At 49.9% G+C, this 23,901-nt stretch overlaps 1 protein-coding gene across 12 annotated transcripts in view; it reads left to right on the top strand.

Moving 5' to 3' along the window:
* The window catches only part of DAB2IP (DAB2 interacting protein), a 364,307-nt gene that overhangs the window by 205,616 nt on the left and 134,790 nt on the right, over positions 1-23,901 (top strand). Inside the window, exon 1 of one of the 12 annotated variants that reach the window (XM_075905460.1) lies at positions 21,888-22,398. The exons of the other annotated variants lie outside the window; for them this stretch is intronic. The gene's annotated coding sequence lies outside the window, so the exon portion shown is untranslated. Of the gene's footprint in view, positions 1-21,887; positions 22,399-23,901 lie in introns of those variants that run through there. 12 annotated transcript variants of the gene reach the window in all.

Genomic DNA, 23,901 nt, shown 5'->3' with positions numbered 1-23,901 from the left:
ATTTGTGCCATAGGTCTCTCCACCAAAATAAAATGGGAGACCTTGCTCCACCAGTTACTATCTGTCGATATCCATATAGTTATAAATGCACATAATAAAACATGAATTTGAAGAGTATTTATCACTCGTGTTCTAAGTGATGTATGAGGCTTAGCCCTAGGGGTCACCGTTGAGTCTGGCTTTACAGACCATCTCCATGAATTCCCTTTAAGCTCAGAAATCCATTGAATAAATGTGCTGATAGTAGTGCAGAGGTGTTACAACAGAGAGGAAATTCTCATGGATCTAGAGACATTAAAAAGCAACGCGGCAATTAACAAAATGAAATTCAGCCTTGGAATAATGAAGCCGAATACATTTAGGAAGGAAACAATCGTAGACACTGAACTATGGTTGGAAATCAGGAAAGGCAAAAAACTATATTGTGGCTAGACGGGCGGCAGCCAAGCAAATTATTTTGCATAGGAAGCAAATAAATAAGTCCGTGCTGTTTGAGTCTGTATCTGCAAAGGCCATATGCTCCTCTTTTAGACTCTAGGTACGTGATCACTCTTGGTATATTGGAAGCACCTCCATATCAACCAGATTTTGACATCAGAGGGCACATGGAAGAGCGCTTCAGAGATGTTTACGGTTTTCCTATCTGGCTTGGCTGAACGGAGAGCGACTGGTGAATTTCGCAACTATCTGCAGTTATTAAAAGGTGCCGACATTAAGGAGGCGCAGGACGTTGTTTAGGGTGGATCATGGTCAGATAAATAGGAGGCTCAAGTGATAAGATTGGGAAGGAACTATGTAAGCAACTAGACATCAGGAACATTTCCTAATGCTCTGAATTATTAGACTCCGAAAGGAAGTAGTGAAATCTCCATGTCTACTGGAATGTACAGAATCCCGGGGAATGTGCCTGAGAGATCTGTGTTGGAAAAGGATATGGCCACCTAACAGGTCTTTTTTAGTACTCGGTAGTTGTTTTGACAGAGCACCAGAATCAGGATCTGGGGGAATAATGGATTTCTCTTTTTTGTGCTGATGTTTAGTGCGTAGTCTCATTAGCTTGTTGCATGGTATTCTGTTCCTTTTCTTTTGATGACATTCGTTGTGTTTCTGGTCCTCCAATATAAGCAGGTCTCATATACATTCTACCTCTTGACAAGCCAGACAAAACTAGAGATGATTCTGAGCCACAAAACTCAGACCCAGACTAGACTTCAAACTCACTGCACTGCTCGACCTTTGGTGTTGGAACTCCTCTCTTATCAAGATTGGGCTTCCTGATTTTTCCATGCAGGAAGCATCTTGGGGAGAAGGCTTAGTTGGAAGTAACTTGCTTGTGTGTCTTTTCCGGGGGATGTATGAATTATTCCTCTAGATTCAATCCATGTTAAATTTGCAATCCTTGAACGTCTTTAGGGGAGTTTTGTTTTCTTTTAAAAAATGCCAGAATCAAAAATTCAAACTCATTCTGAAGTTCAGAGTCTCACCTGAATGCTTGTCTAACCTCCTCAAACCACGGCTGTCACTGGATTTGGGCACAAAACCACATGATGACCACAGTTCCCTCAAAAGGTCCATGAGCCTGCTCCTGTGAGACTGCCCTCATTCATACCACATTCATAGCAAACTCAGGTGAAGCTTGTGTGTTTTGGAGTGTTGCTGAGAGCATCTTGCATAGTTGTAGGATTTGGTCATTCCCCAGTCCTGGTGGAACTTCCTAGACCTGGTTTTGCACCTCTTCTTGCTATCTGCCCTGACTTTCCATTCTTGGAATGTGTCTGTGCAGCCTAGATGAACAGATGCACTTTCTCTGCTCAGTGTGGGGTAAATATTATATATTTTACCTCAAAAAATTCTTCCATCTGATTGCAATGTGTGTGGTTTGATGTCTGGTCACAAGTGAAATGCTTTACACTTCATGCCAGTCTCATTTACTGTGCTGGGGTTGAGATGTGCTCTCCTTCAAAGTTCGCACCGAGGGGACAGATAATCCTGGAAGACCTGTGTGAGGTTGACCTGGAGGAGTTGCCTCTGTGGTCAGAAGGGGCAACGAGGCACATATAGAAATGGAACCCCAACCTCGCAGAAGGTCTTCCCTCATGCTGCTTCAATGACACCTTCTAACGTTGGGATGGGCAGCTCCTTCATCCCAATCAAGGAGCCGGATGGGCAAAGTGGCTTGAAAGCTACAGTCCTAGGCATTTGTAACAGACCTCACCTCTTGCACTGTTGCCGATGAGGTGGTTTCTATTCATTTAATATTTCAGCCCGTTGGACAGTTCTTAGCTGGAACTTATTTGCATGGAATAAAATGTATGGAAACAGAATTACAAAGAAAACTCCAATAGAAATGGTCACATAAATGTACATGTCTACTAACTTCTGTATCTTTTCAAGAAGACTTAAAACAACATTTATTATGCTGTAAGAATGTCCCCAAACTGGAGTGTTTCATTGGAATCCTGCAGCCCTCACTCACCGCCACCTAAATTTATGACTGAGTCCCACAGTTTGTCTGTTTAAGGGCTTTATTATAGACTGTGTTCTTGCCTAACAACAGGGAGGTATTGATTTTAAGAAGCAAATGGTCATCCCTCTCTTGCTCCATTTGCTTGTAGGCTTGACAGCAACACGAAGTTAGGAAATGAATGCATGCAAGGGCTGCCAGCCTCTAGTTTGGGGAGCAACTACGCGGTTATTTGTCTAGCATCACACTTTGTCATGCCACCTAGTTGCTCTTTTCAGTGCCTCTTCGGTCCCGGACTCCCCATGGCTCTCTCGGGGAGTGTCAAAAAGGGGATGGTGTCCAATGGGCTGCATGCTATAAGGTGCAATTTTCGATCCGGGCTGTGAGGTGGCTAGTGATGCGAAGGAGGGAGTGAACGGCACCTTCATGGAACATGCAGATGACCCTGAAGTGGGCGGTCTTGCAAAAGCCAGTGAAGACAAGTGATGGGTGGGAATAGAAAGACGGGGAAGGCAATCACATGAGATTCAGCTTGGAAAAATGCAGCTGATGCTCCCCAGAGCCTTCCTGGGATGGAAGAGCTTGTGCAATGGTAATCATATTTTGCATTTCTCCTCCTCCTCAACTACCGCTCAGGATCAAAAAGGTACAGTAAGCCCAATAGCTCAGAACAAAGTGAACTCAAATGTAACATCCACCATGAATCAGAGCCTCGTGTTCTTAAACATTAATACAAAAAATCCCATCTTCCCATCTATATTCACAGCACACTACAGCGCTCCCAACCTTCCTTTATAGAAATGTAGCCTGCATTTGCTTTCCCCTGCTAATTATATTCAGTTTCAAGTTGGTGCTCTAGATTAACAAGCCTATATATTGGAAAGTCAAAGTAATGAAGAAAAAATTATTTCATGCGAACCCTCGGTGACCTTGGAGTGTAGCAGATATTTTTCTTTAAAAATAAATTGTTTAACTTCTTCAAACAAGGACCTGGAGGCCTTCTGGAATAGAACCATCTCTGTAATGCAGTCATTAGAGATACAGCGCTGCCTTTTAAGTCCATGTTAGAAAATTCAAATTTTTCAATTTAGTAAAGTTGTCTCTCATTTTAAAGTGCCAGGAAATGGTGAAGGTTTCTGCAGGATTTCCACTGGTTTCTCTCGGAGCAAGAGTCTGCCTGTGTTGGGTTTTCTTCCCTAAAATCTTGGAGACAATACTGGACACATAATGCCAGCAGGCAAAACTGAACTTAGGACCTCAGTAGCTTAGTGCAGGAGCTACTGAGCTCAAATCTGTTGCATGAGCTAAAGCCAGCTGGCTCTCAGCTAAGAATGTAGAGCATATTCATTTTTCTCTCTCTAAGGGTACGTCTAGACTACAGGCTTTTGTTGACAGAAGTTTTGTCGACAGATACTGATGACAAAGCTTCTGCCAACAAAGAGCATCTAGACTACATCCAGTTCTGTCGACAAAGCAAGCTGCTTTGTCGACATGACAGTGTAGACGCAAAGGACAGTGTAGATGCAATAATGCCTTCTATCGACAGAACTCTGTCGACAAAAGGCGTTATTCCTCACAGAATGAGGTTTACCGCCATCGACAAAACTGCTGAGTTCTGTCGACGTTATGTTGATAGAACTCAGCAGCAGTGTAGATGCAGGTATAGTCCATATTTGTCGACAAAACCCTGTAGTCTACACACACCCTAAGTGGTCTAAGTGTAACTAGGTGGGACAGTGAACCACACCCAGAAGACATGATTCTGGGAGGCATTAACAGGAGTGATGTGAGCAAGACATGAGAAGTCATTCTTCTGCTCTGCTCTGTGCTGATTAGGCCTCAGCTGGAGTATTGCGTCCAGTACTGGGCATCACATTTCAGGAAAGCTGTGGAGAAATTGGAGAAGGTTCAGAGAAGAGCAACACAAATGATTAAAGGTCTAGAGAGCATGACCTATGAAGGAAGACTGAAAGAACTGGGCTTGTTTAGTTTGGAAAAGAGAAGACTGAGAGGGGACATGATAGCAGTTTTCAAGTATCTAAAAGGGTATCACAAGGAGGAGGGAGAAAAATTGTTCTCCTTGGCGTCTGATGACAAGACAAGAAGCAATGGGCTTAAATTGCAGCAAGGGAGGTTTAGGTTGGACATCAAGAAAAACTTCCTAACTGTCAGGGTAGTTAAACTCTGGAATAAATTGCCTAGAGGGCTTGTGGAATCTCCATCGCTGGAGATATTTAAGAGCAGGTTGGACAGACATCTATCAGGGATGATCTAGATGGTGCTTGCTCGTCCCATGAAGGCAGGGGACTGGACTCGATGACCTTTCGAAGTCCCTTCCAGTTCTGTGACCAAATGTGTCGCTAAGGTGAAAGTCATGCTGGTGAAGAGGAGTCTTCAATCTGGGGAGCATGCAGCTAACTTGCCTTTCTTGTGACACACTGGCAAAGTAGCTTTTGTGTGCAGTGGGGCTGTGGCTTTGTTTATTTTCCATTTAGAGATGGGACCACAACCACCCTCAGATACAAATTCTCACGTTGTGAGGGTATGTCTACACTACCCCGCTAGTTCGAACTAGGGTAGTTAATGTAGTCATACGAACTTGCAAATGAAGCCCAGGATTTGAATTTCCCGGGCTTCATTTGCATGTTGCCGGGCGCCGCCATTTTTAAATGTCCTCTAGTGCGGACTCCGTGCCCGCGGCTACACGCGGCACAAACTAGATAGTTCGGACTAGGCTTCCTATTCCGAACACCTATTCCTGTACACCTCGTTCCACGGTGTGGCAGCCCCAGCCGTCCCCAGTGGCTAGGAAGGATCTGGCTGAGGTTTGGCAGGGCTTGGCTCCACAGGGGAGGGGAAGGTTGCTGAAGAGGCGGAGCCTCAGGCAAAAGGGGTGGGGCTGGGCGTTTCCCTCCCCAGCTGAGCCTTCACCCGCCGCCCATGATCATATTACTCCTCCTCGGAAACCTTGCTCAGTTAACCTGATGAAAACTAGGTCTCTCCCCTGCCCCAAACAAACACAACAGAGCTGAATGAGAGCAGCAACCCACCACAGGACCCCTCCCCCAGCATAAACAACCCAGGGTGTGCCGGTGAGAGACAGCAGAGAGGTTTGGCAAGAAAACAGATTTCAATTCTGAGCCTCCCAAAGCTCTATTTGAAACAACGGGGGATGAGGTGAGGATTTTAAGCAGTCTTGGAAATGTCCATCGTATTTTGGAATCCATTGGAGGCTGCTCCAGGCTAAGAAGATAAGTGGTGGCAGCCAGCATGCGGGTGAATATATGAGGTGGGACTGTGCATTTTAAAGTGAACTGTTTTTCCCCCCCAATAATGGGTATAATCAAGCTCAGAACGGTTGAAATTCCCCGAGGGAGAAATAATAAAATCCACATTCTGGCAATCCTCAATCCTGCTCAGTTTAACAAGTGATCAGGAAACAAAAATCATCCAACTGTCCACCAAGGTGCTGTGCTTGGATCAGCACTCGGGAAAGAAACATTCACTTGGTCAAGTAGAGCTCCAGTTTCCCCGAGGGGAGTGTTCGACTTGCGTCCATTTTTGTTTTGCTTTTGCGGATAAATCTCAGGCCGCTGTTCTGCTAAAAGCGCGTTGCTGTTGGTTTTTCTCTTAGCGGCTTGTTTGCGTCGATAATTCGGCCTCTCGCATATTTTCCTTTCGAAAATAAGTTTGCTCTATCCTGCAAGCTGTGGGCCACAGCGCTGAGTGCCTTCCGCTCCCAACAGGCCCCGAGCAAGGCTAGAAAACCCCAGCGCAAGAGTGAGCGCTCCGCTTTCAAAATCGCTCCCCTCCCTTTGTTCCTGGGGACCTTTGTGTGGCGTGTGCTGTCGCTGGAGTTTCCTCCTCTTTGTTCCCAGGCAGCTGTGGCCTTTGTGTTTCCAGCAGCGTCTGAGGTATCTTTGCCCGTTTCCATCCTGACTGCAGCTTTTGCGCCTCCCCTCTCTTCCGCGCTTTGCGCTGCACCTGGATCCCGGATCATTAGGAGACTGCAGAGCAGCTTCCGATTCTCTTCCAAGTCTTTGGCTTTCCCCAACCGGCAATCGGGCCCAAGTGACTCCCGGCCCTTGACCAGCGGAGGCCCGGCATCTGCCAGCTGCCCCTGGCTGTTGTTCCCAATTTGACAGGGGGGCCTGGAATTAAAACCTCAGACCTTTGGTGGCTGCCTGTCATGCGAAGGACCCCCGGGCACTGTCATTTGGCTCTGGTCAAGAACAGAACCTGCCTCAGGACGGCGTGAGTGTTGCGGCAGCCCTGTGGAGGGCAGCGGGGAGCCAGTGTGTGTGAGGCCCGCATGCCGAACCCTGGCTCGGTCCTTATGCCAGGGTGCCAGGCAGAGCTGCGGGGGGCTTCCTGGCCTGAGCATGGGGCAGGGTGGGCATACACCAGAGCCCAAGAGAGCAAGGGGACAAGTGATTATGGGAGGAAGAGAGGAGCAGGGGGGCCAGGGTTACTTAGGTTTCCGTCAGAAAGAGCCTCACTCCAGAGCAGGCTCTAGGTGCCCTAGAAACACTCTTAACAGGAGCGCAGCCGTCGCAAACCTCCACCGCCCAAAGCAGCAGCATTTCTCCTTCCTCTGACCGGCTTGTCCTCCTCCGAAAGGTGACGGATCCAGCGTCAGGCCCCCCCGTCCCCCACACTTCACTCCTCAGCTCCCACCCTCGCCTGCCTCCAACGCACGGGCCTTGCCCTGTGCAAGTCTGGACCCCTGGGGGCGCTGAGCACAGAGCACTCCCCAGGGAAGGGCCCTCCCCCCAGCTGGGCCCGGACCCCCACCCTCTCAGAGGCAGAGGAGCGGTGCTGCTCACAGCCGTGCCAGCAGGGCATCGCTTGCCTTCGGCGCTCGGGACGGACAAATAACATTAGCATGCTCAGAATCCGCCCTTTGCTAGCGCCTGTCCCCTCTGGGGCTCCATGCCGCAAGCGTGTCTTAAGGCTCGGCAGATGCCCCAGTGAGCAGGGTGAAGATTCATATCCTGCTTTCACAGCGGGGAACCGCTGGGACGTGCTGAACCACGGACAGCCGGAAACAGAGCCCAGCCGCCCTGTGCTCTAACCACTGGGCCCTGCTTCCTGCTTTCCACAGGCCTAGAGCATTTCACCTCAAAGAGCTTCCCGAAGCAGCGACAAACAGTACCATGGACACGCAGCCGCCCCAGGGTGCGGCGAGGGCAGCCAGAGGCATAGCGAAGGTGTTTTGCGCCCTGGGGCAAAGGCAAAATTTGCCTCCCCCTGCCCACCACCAACACATGTTGGGGCCCTGAACCTGGCGCACGGCTGATCCTGACACTTGGAGGAGGGGGGAAGCTTGTACCGCATTTTCCCCCCTCCATTTTGGGGCCGGGCCCCTGCATGCACTAACCCGCCAGTGGAGATGGAGGAGGGTCGGGCTGGGGGTGGAGAGGCAGGGAAGAGGCGGCTCCAGCCGGCAGTGGCGGGCGGAGGAGGACCAGGCGAGCCGAGGGATGACAGCGGGAGCGGCGGGGGACTAAATTGGCACCCCCCTAGTGTGCCAGCCACCCCGCCCACCCTTGAGGGCAGCGGCGAGCCAGTACAATACCCTGGGAGGGGGCAAATTTTGGCTTTGGAATTCAGGACACCCACCCCCCTCCCATTCCCCAAGGCACCAAGGGATTTTTAATGGCCAGGCCCGACCGGTAAAATCCTCATGAGGCCCAGTGGCCGGTAGTTGCAATACAGTCCTCAGTCCCTCTCTGCGAGCATGGTGCTTCCATCTGCTCTGTGGAGGTCTCACGGGGAGTTATGCGTCGGGTCCACGAGCTCTGCAGAGGCCTACGAGCAGCTTCAGACCGGGCCTTGGATTTTGAAGGCAACCAAGGCAAGAGTGAGGGAGAAAGAGATGGGGCTAGCGGTGCACTGAGTCCCGTGCTTAGTGGGGTCCCTCAAGCGGGCAGCCTTGGGACAGGTTCCCAAGCAACCTGATGAGCCCTTACACCTGTTCCCCCGTCATGATGATCCTTCACCTGGCAGCCAGGTGGTTCTGTGGCGCACAAGGGCCTATTTCTTGCCTGCCTTTGATTTCTGCTGTCAGTTATGCACCTGCCTCGCCTGTATCCCAGCGATGGGCAACCTAGGCTAGCAAGTGGGTCGCAGGCGTGGTCCTCCTTCATCCTAGTGGGTCACAAGCTTGGCGGAACCGAGATCGTCTCCCGGGAGAGGGTTGTTGTGCTCACTGCGCTGGCGTAGCTCGAACTTGCAGGAGGGCGGCGACGGAACCGTAGCAGCACTGGGACTGGGGGCCGAGGGAGCGCCCGGCTCTCACGGTCAGTGCTGGGCGCTATCAGCCTGCACCTCACTTCGCAGGCCCTGGCTTTCCGTGCGTGTCACGTCAGTAATACCGGTGGGGAAAAACCCAACGTGGGGGGAAACCAGCAGAGTCTGGCAGCCCTGTGTGCGGGTAATGGTAACAAAATGTCTCCCGGGCCGCACACAGAGCCCTGCTGGGCTGCATGCCGCCTGCAGACCGCAGGCTGCCCTCCACCGCAGTATCCGCACCGCGTGTGGGGCAGCTGCCCAGACTCGTCCTTCTCCCACAGGCCCCGCCGAAAGAGCCCCAACGAAATCTCGTGCTGCACCACCAGGGTTTCTTTTCATTTCGTTTTTCTTTCCTCCTTAATGAATCTGACCATAAATCTGAGGGCAGGTTGTCAAGGGCTGATAAAGAACGGAGAAGGGAGGGTGTGTGGGGCGCAGGGTGGTCATATATCACAAGGTCTGAAATGCTCTCAAGGGCAGGAGGGTGACAGGCCACGACAGACCAGTGGAGCTGTAATAGAGACAGGAAAAATCCCTTCTCTGGCAGGGCTCAGCGTGCATTGTGCTGTGCCAGGGAACCTTTATTTCCTTGCTTACATCCCGAGAGACACAGAACAAAAGCCGAAGGCCGGCACCTGCTTCAGACGAAAACACGAGCGGCTCAGAGAGGGAACGAAGCCTGGTCACACCATTCCCTTCCGGTGCTCCCGCCGCTGCTGTTCGGCTCCCATCAACCCCACTCCTGGCCCGGCTGCGCTCACAGGAATTAGCAGGGAGCTGCCGGGCTTAAAGCACAAGCGAGAGGTGTCAGGGCTTCCAGAAGCTGCCAGGGTGTGAAAAGCCAGCGGGAAGAGGGAGGCTGAATTAGGCTCAGACAGCACCATTGGCAGAGCCATGCACTGTGGGCTAGGTTTGGGGACTGTGGCTGAACTCCGGCCGTGTTCATTAGTCCAGTTAGTGTCACCGGGCCAGGAGCGGGGAGACGGAGATGGCTTGTCTTGTATTTTGTTTTTTTAAACTTTGCCCTCCCCCTGTGTGGCCCTGGGAGCTGGGGAGGGGGACACACTGGAAGGAAACTTCCTTGCCAGCCATAAACCGCAGCCCCACCTTTAACTCCACCCCGGTCTCCCCAGCCTTTCCCTGAGGACTGTCTCGAGCGATTGGTGACAGGAGCGTGAGCAGTTCTGGGCAGGGTCTGTGAGGCCGGCAGCGCCGTCCGCGTATAGGGGTGCCAGATGGTCTCCCAAAAAATACCTAACACGCAGGCTAAAAATTTGTCGAGCAAAAAAAAAACACCCAACACTACGAACACACATGCTATGTTAAAACTTAACTTTATTAGTCCCAGCCACGTCCCCCCCCCCCCCCCCCAGGCTTCTGCGCAATCATAGGCTCCTAGCGCCGTGGCCCCGCCTTCCAGCCACTCCCCCCACCCACGCCAGGCTTCCATTGGGTGCACAGCCGGAAAAATCAGAAAATACCAGATACTGCACATGTCCTGTATTTTCTGATTTTTTTTACCGGACAGAGAGTGCAAATACTGGACTCTCTGGTAGAATACCGGACACCTGGCGACCCTATCTGCGTATCCTGCTCTGAGGGTCCCTTGCTTGGCCTCCACAGATTGGTGGCAAGAGGTGAAGGAACTTGCTAGGGACAGAAAATACCTGGGATTGAGTAAGGAGGGAATGAGGACCTGGAGACTGGGAACCATCCGCGTGGAGGAATTGACCAGCGCACTCACTGGGGTACAGGTTGGACCCGCCTGGGCCGGCACCCTCAGGACCTGAGTGGTCCCGAACCAGGGAATTATCCAGACCAGGGAAGGTCAGTGCTCCCTTTCTGGCCACCAGTGCCGCTCCCGGCCTCCTGTCTGGGCTCTGGGGCTCCCAAGGCTGGGACCGCTTGGCCACCGCCAGTCCCACTGTCATCAGGGGTTCCCCAGCCAGGGTCGGGGCTGCTCAGCCACCACCAGCCCTGCTGCCGCTGGGGGCTCCTGGAGTTCCCCGGTCGGCGCAGCTCGACCGCTGCCGTGCGCTGGGACAGTCGCCGGCGTGCATCTCTCAGCGCTGTCCTGAGGGGGAGGGGGACTGGGAGAGTGCCCTGAGGCAGGTTGGTGGCTTGTGTTGCCTGATGAGAGCCCGAAAAGGCTGCCTTTGCTCACAAGTTCCTCACTTCTTTCTACCTGTTCCTTTGACTTTGAGAAGGTCCCTAGGGCTTGACCGGTCACTTGGCCTTTTGTGCTCATTGCAGCCACTGGCCTCCCGACCAGCTCCCAGATATCTGATGTCTCCATTTTTCCTTCCCTCTTTCTGGCTGGCTTCATTTATTATTTACCGATGACATCCAGAGGACACACGGGCGATGGGTTCAGTTATGATGACTGCAATAAAATCACTTGCTTACACTAAATTACTGGGAAGATAATACATTCATTAGACTGGCTGCGGGATTAATCCTCTGGTGCTGCCGGCTGTCTCGTGTTACCGGTTACAGCAACATGAGTGTTTCTAAAATATCACTGAGCAAAGGGGAGGTCGGGAGACCCAAGGACAAAGGCTGGGAGCTTCTGAGCACAAGGTGTCTTCGTTCAGCTCCCGAGGGGCACTGGCGGAGCTTCATCCCGCTGGTCTCTGGCTCCCACGCTCCTTGGGCCTCTCTTCTGAGGCCGTCAGGGCAGGCAATTAGTGCTGATGGCTCCCTGCCCCCAGAGCACTGGGATCTCCCTCTTGTCACACACAGGCCGCTCATGGCTACGCTGAGGGGCAGCTCTCAGGCGCTATGGTCTGGGACTGAATTGGAGCAGACTAACCTTGCAAGCAGCCTAACTACATCTGATCCCCACTCCCTGTAGCCCATAACTTGTAAGTGAGCTTAGCTCTGGGGAAGGATATTGGGCTGAGAGAACAGAATGCAAAAGCTGCCCTCTCTTCTGGTCAGGTCCTACCACAGGCAGTGGTAGTGAAAGGTAGGTAGCAGTCACATGACGCACAGTCAACCTGTGGAACTCCTTGCCGGAGGATTTTGTGAAGGCCAAGACTTTAACAGAGTTCAAGAAAGAACAAGATAAATTCATGGAGGTTAGGTCCCTCAATGGCTGTTAGCCCGGATGGGTGGGAATAGTGTTCCTAGCCTCTGTCAGAGGCTGGGAATGGGCAATGGAAGAGGGATTGCTTGATGATTCCCTGTTCTGTTCACTCCCTCTGGAGCATCTGGCATTGGCCACTGTGGGGAGACAGGACACTGAGCTACATGGACCTTTGGTCTGACCCAGTTTGGCTGTTCTTATGTTTTCTTTGCACCCACACTGACCTTCCATTACTGCTCCTAGCAGCTACTAGGGATGTTAAAAGGTGTTTATTTAGGTAAACGTGTAACCACATCAAATTTCAGCAGTTACACACAGAAGGGCGGAAGGGGGGGCAGACGGCTGCCCAAGAGCCGGTGGAGCAGTGCACAGGTGTGTGTATGGGGGGGAGCTGTGTGTAACTGTGCACGTTAACCGATGAGCCCAAACTCATTGAAACGGTTGCACTTTCACATCCCTGGTAGCTGCACATATCAGAGAGGAGCTGTAAACGCCCCCAGGCCTAAACTCCCTGCCACTAAGGCATCTCTGGCGTACAAAGGGTGCTGGATCTTCACAAGGGCTTCCAGGGCAGCCAGCTGTCGGACAGTGTGGGGACAGCAGCAAGCCAAGCAGACCTCAGTCTAACTGGGGCTTGGGCCTGTACCACCAATGTCAGTGGGATCTTTGCCAGTGACTTACATGGTAGCAGGCCTGAACCACTGTCCTCAGAGTTCTCTCGCTCTCTCATTGGGGTGCTGTAAGGGCCTCTGAGTCTTGTTGGTCTGGGAACATATCTGTGCCTTGCACATCTGGGAGAGAAGGGATAAAAGGGTCATTCATGGTGAGGGAGGGAGTCCTGTTATCATAAATGCTGCCAGCAAAACCCTTGAGTTACCACCATCCTATATACGCTCCCCTGGGCAGTGGGTAATGTAGGCAAGGGAAGGCATTACCTTCCCAAAACTGCCTACGCTGCCATGCTGCCTGAGAGGGGCTGGTGCCACGCTGCCTGGCAGCCCCAGCGCTCAGCTGGGATTGGGCGGGACTTGGCTGGGGAGGGGAGGTTGGCTGTTGCCAAGGTGTGGTCTCAGGGAAAGGGATCTGGCTTTGGGTAGAAGCCTTCCCAAGCTGATACTTCACCCACTGCCCATGTTGCATCTAACTTCACATGCACTCAGAAACAGCTGCAGGCATAATATTTCAAATAAAGTGTGTGTGTGAGAGAGAGAGAAAGAGAGAGAAAGACTTTCTGAAATTCGCTTTGCTTCTGTTAATTCATTCTGACTTGTTTAAAAATAAGGGGCCTTTTGGTTCTATTTTTGGGAAGGTTTTTTGTTTGTTTGTTTGTTTGTTTGTTTGTCTTTTGAATGGTAAAACTGTTTACCAGGGTCAACTATACTTTTGGAAATTAGTCTCCTGGTCGGATGAGATCTTCCCCTCTTGCAAGTGACTTTAGCTTGGAATAATGAAGAATGTGGTATCTTGACATTCAAAGGCGTTGCTGGGAGCAGATATGCCTGTTTTGTTATATATTTTGTACTTGGGTTCGTTTAGAAAAAGGAACATTCACCCAGTGACGGGCCGGAATGAGGCCATGCATTTTGTAAGTCCCGCTTAAGCCCAATGGGGAATGGGTTGAGCTAGAATGGTCTGTTGTAGGTTTAAGTCGGGTTTAAGCAGGGCATGGGGGCTGTGAATTTTGCCTTGGTATCTTTCTAGGAACTTGCTTGTTTGTTTCGTGCTGTTAGAGCTTTTCCTAGTCTTTGGCCAAGGTGTTGCTACAGAGTTGTATGAAAAAGCTGAAAAGTAGGTAAAGTCTCTGGGCACTGTACTTCATTTTTACTCCATCTTTATCCAAGCAAATCTCTCCCACATCTCTACTACTTTTTTGCATTTCATTTTTCACTCTTCTACCAAAACCATTCTCCCTCCACTCCCACTGGTGAAACAGTTCCACAGATTGTGTCGTTTCTCCTCCAATGTCACATCGGCCCAACATAAGAGAATTTCCCGTTCCTAAACTGGGTGAAAGTTGGCCAACTTTCAGCGTAAAAATCAGACTTCAGAGGTGGAAGGGGCTAAAATTCTGGCCCCTTCCTTAAAGCCATGAAGTTCAGCCTTTATAGAATGAGTCTTAACATGCAGGAGAGTTGTACCTTCCAACACCTGCCCCATCCAAGGTAGGAGAGGCAGCGTGAATGGAATGAACTGCATGGAAAGCAATCTTGTTGTGCTTCAGGGACTGCCCGGGAATACATCATATTAAGTGCAAGATAGGATCAGGCTATTGAGCCTCCCTCTGTGAGTAAAACCTCCCCACAATGACCTCGTCAATTGTGTCACGCCTACAGCCTGACATACAACAGGGAAACCCTGCCCAATAATGTTTCTCATCATTAGTTTCCATCAGGCTCCAACTGCCATTTAATCCAAGCCACTGGGCGAGACCACCAGATAATCAAACCAATAAATCTTGTAAATAGTGTTCACTTTCACCAAGGGTGAGTTGCTTCCTGCCTCCCAGACCCATCTTTCTAAAGAGATAGAGACGACCGGGTGCTTGTCTGAAAGCCCTTTATTTAACGGGGCGTATTGTAGCTCCGTGTAGCTTTCTGGGTTCCTAAGGATTGACTACAATTGTCTACTTGACACTCTTAGTAAGCAGAATATACTGTGCACAGTGGAAAAATACAGCTGTTGCCTCTGCATGTGTGAGCTCTGCTGCTTCAATCAAGCTGTCAATAGGGTATGTTTTGAATAATTCAGACTTTGAGCTACAACCAGTAAGTCCGGGAATATTTTCAAAAGTGCCTGCAGCGATCTACAGTGGCAGAAACAGTCTCTACCAAACTTCAATTGCCAGCTACTACCAGATGCACCTCAATAGAGCAGCGTTGGTTGTGCTGCCGAATTTCTGTTCTCTCTTTTTCTCTGTCTCTCTCTATATGCTAAAACCTCTGCCTTCCCCATTCATCAGTTCTATCATTCTTTTCCCCTTGTACTTCTCTTCAAGAGCTTGTTTATTGGCACTGCTGTGTGCCTTTTCAAGCCCGCTAATATTAAAACCACAGAAACGCAAGGGGGGAGTGAATATGAACTGATGTTTTCTGTTCCTGCCGTTACTCTCCTGCAGGGAACTTGGAAAATAAGATAAACTCTGAGGTATCCTGGCGATTGTGGTATAAACACCTAACTAGAAGGATGGACATCTAGTTAGATGGACAGACAACTGGACAACTGGTCTTAAAATGGAAGTTGATGATTAGGGTGTGGCGGGTAATCCATCATCTGTTGTTATATAACCAGTTGAATCTGTGGGCACCCATCACGGTATCTCGCTGAGTGGTGATTACTTCATGTTGTTGCGTGAGCTGTAGAAAGTCCTCTCCACGTATAGCTATTGTTCCTCTTCACATGCTGTAAACTATCTGAGGTAAATTATATACATTTTCCTTAAATGTCCATGTGCCAATCCATACACTGTTATGACCATTGAGTTGCGATGGCGAGACAAGATAAAATAACTAATTAATGGCCTCTGAACATTTTTCTGCTTGTTGTTTAGGACCAGAAAGGAAAGAGTTTGTCTAATCTAAGGATTAACCGGTTACCCAGTTATGCGGTGAGCATCACCCTTACTGGGACCATGTCTACACTAGGAAACTATTCCAAAATTTCTAAATTCGACTTGATAACTCCCGATTGAACAAATTCGAACTAGTGTGTCCACACTTCAGGGAAGCGTCGAAATTAGTCCGAGACAGGCTCCGTTAATGTGGGTGCGCTACCTCGGACATAGAGGCCCAGGAAGCACTGGGGTGTAATTCGAGTTACTCCAGGGAGGAGTTATTTCAAAATAGCAGCACTGGCACAGCCACACGACCGCTATTTTGAAATAACTATTTGGGAATAAGCGTTACCCTGATGAAAAGCAGGAGTACAGATTTCTAATTCCGCGGCCTGTTATTTCGAAATAACGGGCTTGGTAGTGTGGATGCTCCACTCCTACATTCGACCTGGGGGGGGGGGTTATTTTGAAATAAAGTGGACAAGGGCTGAGTGATACTTACCAGGTAAGCAGTTAACCAGTGGCCTGGCCGGGCTGGAGAAGCCCCTACATGTGGCGTGGAGTGCCCAGCCAGGGTCAGCCTGGCCGTAGCAGCCTATGGCTCAGCAGGCCCAGCTGGCCTGGAGCAGCCCCCCATGCCACGGGCAGGGAGCTGCTCCAGCCTGGCTAGGCCCGTCACCTGTGGGATCCCGGTTAGCTGGTTAAACTTAACATTTAACCGGTTAGCTTGTTAAACAGGATTTTACATCCCTAGTCTAATCTTAGTGAGGGGGCCCACTTCATCATCAGACCAGTAGCTCTAGGAAAGACACTTATTTCCCAATAGAAGCTTTCATCCACCCAAGCTTTATGAAACTATTCACTCCTCCATGGGGATGTGCCAGAGAAAATTCCAGCTTGGAATTCCCCTACTAGCTTCAGTGGTCAGCACTGGGAACTGAGCCTACAACAACATATCTCATCTCGCCGGTCTTGCAGTGGCTGCGTATGGTGGAGATGCTAAGGATGCTGCGAGAGGCCCAAAGAGGGAGGCATAGCCAATCTCTCTGGTGTAATCATCTTAAATTGGAGCTCTGTAGTGCCCAATCTGTACGCCAGTGTATTCAATCGGATAGCTATCTAGCAAATAAATCCGATTTGTGGATCTTTCCTGTTTGCAGAGTGTTCAGCGCATCAGTCTCCAGGGAATGTCTTTATTGGGGCTTCATTGTATTACCAGCCTGTTAGTTTCTCTGGCTTTCCTTAATAAGTCTGTCGATTGGTTCGACGCTGACCGGCTGGAAACAGGAACTCATTGCTTGGTGTTAGATGAAGAAGCCCGTGCTTGCTCTGGGAGTTGGGCAGGATTTTCAGACTGATGGAGGAATCGTTTTTCCAGGTGAAGTTCCCTTGCATGTTACGTTCTCTGTTGCTCTTCCCCGTTTCCACACTTGCATGTTTATGGTTTTCTCCAGTGGGCTATTTGATTCCCTCTCTGAGGTGCTCTAAGAGAATATTGTCCATCACTTATTAGACTTCGCCCTGGCAGACTACAGTTCTAATCTCAAATATCTGCCCTAGTTTTCAAGCCATTGTCTGAAAGGGATGTGCATAAGAATATAAGAACAGCCATACTGGGTCAGACCAAAGGCCCATCTAGCCCCGTGTCCTGTCTGCCGATAGTGGCCAATACCAAATGCCCCAAAGGAGTGAACAGAACAGGTAACCATCAAGTGATCCCTCTCCTGTGACCCATTCCCAGCTTTTGACAAACAGAGGTTAGGGACCCCACCCCTGCCCATCCTGGCTAATAGCCATTGATGGACCTAACTTCCATGAATGCATCTAGTTCTTTTTTGAACCCTGTTAAAGTCCTGGTCTTCACAACATCCTCTGGCAAGGAGTTCCACAGGTTGACTGTGCGCTGCATGAAGAAATGCTGCTGTTTGCTTGTTTAAAATCTGCTACCTATTAAAAACACCTGTGTAAAATCCTGTTTAATTCGCTGGTTAAACGTTAAGTTTAACTAGTTAACTGATTCAAAGAGGGACAGGGGGTCGTTCCAGCCTGTGATTAGGGGCTACTCCAGCCTGGCTGCCTCTCGCCTCATGCAAGGCTGCCAACGCCTAGTCCGCAAGCGGACTTCCGCCCCGCCCCGTTCACATCCCTATTGTCTAATAGGCACTTTTATTCTAGAATGGGTGGGGTGAGACCTGCTGCTGATTGTGGCCCTGTGCTGCAGGGTGATGAGCATCTTCATCTGCCCTGAATAGCGGGAGTCTAAGGTGTCCGGCACCTGGCAGGATCCAGCCTATGCTAAATCTGCATTTGCACCCACCGGAGGCAGCTGAATCCTTTGTCAGGTGAATGGCTCTTGTTGATCCTTCCTGTGCAGTCTGATGAGCAGAATGCGGAAGCCTCCAGACCTTCTTCCTCACCACCGCTCTGCCTGTCTGGGGAGCTGGGCTTGGAAAGGGGCTTTCTGTCTGCAGAGGCTACCCGCATGCCGCTCTCCTTTAGCACTTTCCATAGCCTGTAGCCTCTGTAATGTTAGAGTCCATTCTCTGGGGCATCTGGCATTGGCCATTGTCAGCAGATAGGCCACTGGGCTAGATGGATCTTTGGTCTGACCCAGCTTGGCCATTCTTATGTTCTTGTGTAAGCTCAGCCTACACTGACCTGCCTACAGCCCTGGTTGGTGGATCATGTTCAGTTTCAAGCCCAACATGATTGAACATCTGACAGGTTTGTGATCAGCCCACGAAAGAGGGTTTCCCTTTCGAAAGCAAATCTGTGTTTCTACTGCATTCGTCAGGGGGACTGATAAGGACTCCACTGTCCTGTCTCTGTGTTAATTCTCTTTCAGAAGAAGGTAGGTCTGAGCAACAGGGCTGAGCGCCAGGAATTCTGGGTCCCTCCTCCATTTTCTGTGAGGCCAAACAGGTCATTTAGCCTCCCTGCCTCAGTTTCCCCAACTGGAAAATGGCAATAATAATACTTTACTTGCAACTGGATTGGTCAGGCTACTCAGGTGGTGGCTTTACAGTGCTGAGCGTTATTATAATTGGGAATTTCTCTGTCATCACTTACTTTTACAAATTGTTATTGGTCTATTTATGAATTGCAGTAACAACGCAGGGCCCTGTTGTGTTAGATACTCCCCATCCATACACAGAACACAAAGGCAGTCTCTCTTCCCAAGAGCTTGCAGTCCAACACCAATCTTCTTGTCAGCAGGAGGCCTTGGTGTCATGATGTATGCTCTTTAACGAGCAGTCCGACACATTTCTGTGCCTAGAAAAACGTACTGCTGCAAGGGATCCCCTACCCGCACTGGCTGACAGAGCCGTGTCCTGTTGCTTTCCATTTTCACTTTTTAAGCTCTGAATTGGAAATTTGCCATACAGATTTGGTGCGCATTGCTCAGAGTCACGATCACAGCAGTTAACACTGGGAACCACGCAAGCCAGCATGTTGCTTTACTGATGCACCTCAACCCCAACCTATGGCATCGCCAGCAGGTACCACTCCCCAGTGACTCACTCTCACCCCCTGGAAATCCTGAAATAGCCTCCCCAAAAGCCAGCCCCAAGCCAACTGGAAGCCGAACATAGAAACATCTCCCCCTGCTGGAGTCGTGCCACCAGGGGAGCTAGAGCTGGATGGGAAATGGGAACTTGGTGTTTTCTTTCAAAAATTTCAAAACCTTAAATTTTCTTGTGGCAGGTTTTGACAAGCAGCGAGTTTTCATTTCCGTGAATGTTGGGGACAATTGTAATCTCCAATACTTGCTTATCATTTGTCGCCTCTTTTCTCTTTTCCTCCCATTTCCCCCCATTTTTTTTAATCCCATTGAAAACTGGGGGAAGCATAGGATGAGGAGAAAAAGGTCCAAATGATGCAGAAACATGATCCTGAAAAATAGATTTTTTTTGTTTGTTTTAAGATTTTATTTGAAAAAATTTTAAAAAAAAAGTTTTTTAAAGGATGAAAATGTTGCTTTTTTCCCCACAAAAAAGATCATTTTACAATGGGGACATGTCCTTCAGAACTTGTCACCCATCTAAACACAACAGGCCTACACAGATGGGGAATGACGGAAGCAAAGCCATTTTCCCCCTTCCTTACAGAGCAAGTTCATCCCGCTTCCGTAGACTGCCATTACCAGACTCCCTCGCAGGGCAACTCGCTCTAGGAGCCCTGGAGACATTTTGCTGGTTTTAACCCTTTAATGTTTCGTGATTTCCGGGAAATGATGACCCGCTGAAGGCCAGCTTGCAATGCCAGTTTGCGTGTTGATGGTTGGTTTCAGATAGCGGGAGAAGATGCTGGAGCTGCCCTCAATCCGTTCTAACGCACCCTTGCCAAAAGATCACATGCCGTATTTATTTATTTTTAAACGACCTCTTGATTTAACCACTGTGCTGCTCCTGCTGTCCCTGCACGCACACATACTGTGGGCGCATGCCAGGGTGCTGCAAAGCTGCTGCAATAGTTCCCGACCTACCAAGTCCAGCAAAATTTGAAACCAGCTTTTCTGTGGGTTTGGTCTTATTTGTGGTTGGAACAATGAAATGCCGTAGCTACCGCAGTACGTTCCTTGGGATAAGACGAGGAGAAGCAGGAGCAAGCGTCAGCACTGCTGAGCAGTTCGTCTCAGGATCAGAGCCCCTCCCTCTTTGGAGACAAAGACTCTGCCCGTGATGGGAGAAACTATCTGACCCTCCAGTTCAGGAAAGCACTTACCATGTGCCCAAAGTAACTTGCTGGATAGGGACCTTATTATTCCCATTATCAGTGGGAAATAGGTCAATGGAGGGATGATAGGAGTTACTACAGAGAACTTTCTGGGTGTCTGGCTGATGAGTCTTGCCCACATGCTCAGGGTTTAGCTGATCGCCATATTTGGGGTCGGGAAGGAATTTTCCTCCAGGGTAGATTGACAGAGGCCCTGGAGGTTTTTCGCCTTCCTCTGTAGCATGGGGTACAGATCACAGCTGGAGGATTCTCTGCATCTTGGGGTCTTCAAAGTATTTGAAGGCTTCAATATCTGAGATATAGGTGAGAGGATTATTCTAGGAGGGGTGGGTGAGATTTTGTGGCCTGCACTGTGCAGGGGGTCAGACTAGATGATCATAATGGTCCCTTCTGACCTTAAAGTCTATGAGTCTATGAGTCTATTTGGGAAGCCAGGAGTGCCGAGCGTAGATCTGCTTCTCAAATGTAAGCTTGGTTTAAATAACTGTAATAAGAGGGGGCTGCAAACTGACACGTGAGGACAAACGTGTTCATGAGTTTTTAAAACTTAAGGCCGTCACTTCCAAGGGTGGTTGCTTAGAGTTAGGCACCATACTCCTAATTTAGCCACTTAAATAAGTGGTCTGCTTTTCGGGTGTCCTGAGTCTGTTGAAATCAGTGAGAATGATGGGCGCTCTGCACCTCTGAATATCACACCGCTTAGTTAGCTAATAATTGTCCGTTTTAGGGACCAACATTAGATCTAACTGAAAACGGGTTAAAAGCCCATTGATGCGCTTCCAGTGCCATTCTGGGAAGCAAGAACCATCTGCTTTGGAGCCTGGAATCCAGAAGATGAAACAGGGCTGTATTCTGGCTACTCCCACAGACTATAAACTCCCAGTGAAACAGGCCCTCCCGTTTTGGAAGGCAAACGCAAAAAGCACCCCCCAGATGGTAAAAAGGAAAATCAATTCGTCTGTAATAATCTCACCATTCGGTTGGTAACTCGGAGAAGGGAGTTTCAGAAGGGGTCACATTGATGGGGGCAGGGACTGCTCTGTTTTTGGGCAGCGCCTCATAAAACGGAGGCCGTGTCCCTTTAAAACGTTGTGGCAGCAGTTTCTTTGTGGCTGGCATAGCTCATGTCGTTTTGCAGCGTTGATTGGTCCAATCTCAGCCAATCAAAGAGAGGCAGGTGTCCCATTGGTGTGGGAGGGAGGTGCTTTCTTTCCATCATTGCTGGCTCTGGTGCGAGGTGGCTACGGTGTGCTGCAGAGCATTGGCAGAGGGAATTCACCTCGAATACACTGTCCTCCCCAAATCGGAGGGCTTTTCCACCTTGCCCTGTATGCCGCCACATGCTCCAAAAGTCTGCTGCCAAGTATGTTGCTACTATTCTGAGCCGGTCCCTATGTCCCTCCCTTTTTCCCTTCTCTGGCTACCTCCCTGGTTCAGTGTCAAGTCCACGCTCCCTTTTCCCTTCCCTCCACGGCCCCAGTCGGCGCATCTGGCCTCATTTCCCTCTTCCCCTCTCTAGCCCTTAGGGCCGTTTCCATTCTTCGAGTCCTTCTTTCATCCGACGGTGCCAACTCTGACTGAAGCTGTTCCAAGGCTATTTTTTCCCAATATGACGTAATGTCGTTGTGACGGGGCGTCTGCTCCGCACTGGCCCTTTAACGGTGAAACTGAGCCCTGGGAGAGCTGAGGCAGAGACAGCCAATGAGGGCCCAGCTGGGGCTGTATATATTAAGGCTCCTGGAGCGGCTGACTCAGCCTCACTCTTGCTGCAGCTGTGGAGTAGGAGGTACCTAGCTGCCAGGGTTCCTGACCTAGAGCAGGGCTGGGGAAAGGCAGGCAGGTCTGGGCAGGCTCTGGCCAGGCAAGCTCCCAGGCTGCAGGGCCTGAAGCAAGGCCTGAAGTTACTAGGGAGGCAGCCAGGGCAGTAGAAAGCAACAGGTCCACACCCCCTTGCCAATGATGAGTGGCCATTTCAGACTGCAGTTTCCCCCTAAGGCAGGGGGCTAGATGAAGACTGGCAGTGGGTCACCGAGGCAAGGTGGGCATAGGGGGCTGGGGCTTCCCAGAGGGGGAGGACCCCAGAGTGTGTGGGCACTGCAGCAGGGCAATACCCGGAGGAAGGACGCCATACTTCGGGAGGGATGTGGGTCCTAGCACAGAAGTGGAGGAAAAATAGGTAACAGCAGGCGTGACACCAGCTGAAAGGTGATGCTCTGGAGTGGAAAAGCTAATTCCCCAGGAGTCCAGCAGGAGGCGCCCATGGTGGTGAGTCCCGGACCCCATTAAAGTCATTTTTTTAAAAGTAGCCTATTAAAATCTCCTGGGGGGGAGGGGTGTTTCAGTGGTTACCAGGAGTTTGATGCCAGTTCTGGGAGACTCCAGACCAGTCCTAGAGGGTTAGCAGCCTTATTTCATCTCCAGTGGCATGCTCCCTTTGTGTCTGTCTTCATGATGCTGCCTGTACCCTCCCATTTCGCAAGTGCAAATCCTTCCCCTTCTTGTCCTTCAGATCCATCCTTAATATCCATTTCTTTCCTGACCCCACACTCTTCTTTCCCCCGGGTTGTCTCTTCCCCTTTATTGCTGTTTTTTCCTTCGTGTGTTACATCGACCTGAGTTCGAGTGAAATCCTTTAGGCTACCACATTGCGGTTTTGGGATGTGTTTGCAAAACACTCTCTGGAAATGGCAAAGGCCGATAGCGCGATGTTGTACTACTCTGTTTTGTCTGCTGCCATGTGGAAACCTGTCTCCCTATGAAACACTCCGCTGGTGTCAGCAGTAAAATTTTCAATAAACTCTTAGTTTACTAAAACTACTTCTGTAGGGAGGGCAGGGAGACCCGGAATGGCTTACACACACACAACTGTTTAGATGCCAGAGGGTTCATGCAAAAATGTCTTCATTTAAATTCAATTATTTTTCAAGAAGACCAAAAAAATATTTTTTTTTTCTGAATTGGGTCAACATTTAAAATCTGCGGCGCTCAGCCATTTTACATAGGATACAGTCACCCACGCTGTTTATCTTTAGGCAATATGCTCTTGCAAATGCCAATTAATTGCAGATTGCTGCCTGCTCCCCTCCCAGCAGTCTGGATAAACATGCGGAAGCCAGAAAGGGAAGGAGCCTTGTACTGACTACGTGGGGAATGAAATCTGTCATTGTCAGAGCCTTGTTATCTGCTAAGGAGGCAGGCTTTTAACAGTGTTCTTCTCGCAAACACTCTTTTCAAGCACCCTCCGAGTGTACATGTCTGGTGTCTCGGGCTCTGTTGATGGCTGGGCATCCGTGTTTGAAAGGCTTTGCTTTCCAAGAGGCTGTACAGAGATGTCCCTGCTACAAGGGAGTGCTGTCCAGTGCCGGGGGTGATGTGCTTTTAGCAAAGGGCCTTCAGAGGAAAGGTAAAAACCAAGACCTAATGGAGCTCAAATGCCAGCTTGTAGTTTGATCTAGTTTAATTCTACTCTGTGGATTATGTGCCCACCTAGTCAATCGCAGGGCTTCTTGGAGGCGAGTCTGATCTAGAAATACCCTGTTTGGGAGGGTCATAGGTCCAAGTCAAACTGGTCCCGTGGGAACAGCCTGCATCGCTCTCCAGGGCTGGGTGACTGGAAACTTTTTTCCTCCTGTAAAAAATCCCCTGCAAATAACCGAGAGGGACAATCCTTCATCAGTGGGGGACACACGGACTAGAACTGAGTGGGTCTTATCTGTTTCTAATGAATATACTGTGGCACCAGAGAGCCAGGGCAAAACCTTCCCTCAG

Source organism: Pelodiscus sinensis, chromosome 22, assembly GCF_049634645.1.
Source record: "Pelodiscus sinensis isolate JC-2024 chromosome 22, ASM4963464v1, whole genome shotgun sequence".
Lineage (NCBI taxonomy): Eukaryota > Metazoa > Chordata > Testudines > Trionychidae > Pelodiscus > Pelodiscus sinensis.
The sequence above is the reverse complement of the archived record's forward strand: the minus strand, read 5'-3'. Positions and strand labels throughout refer to the sequence as shown.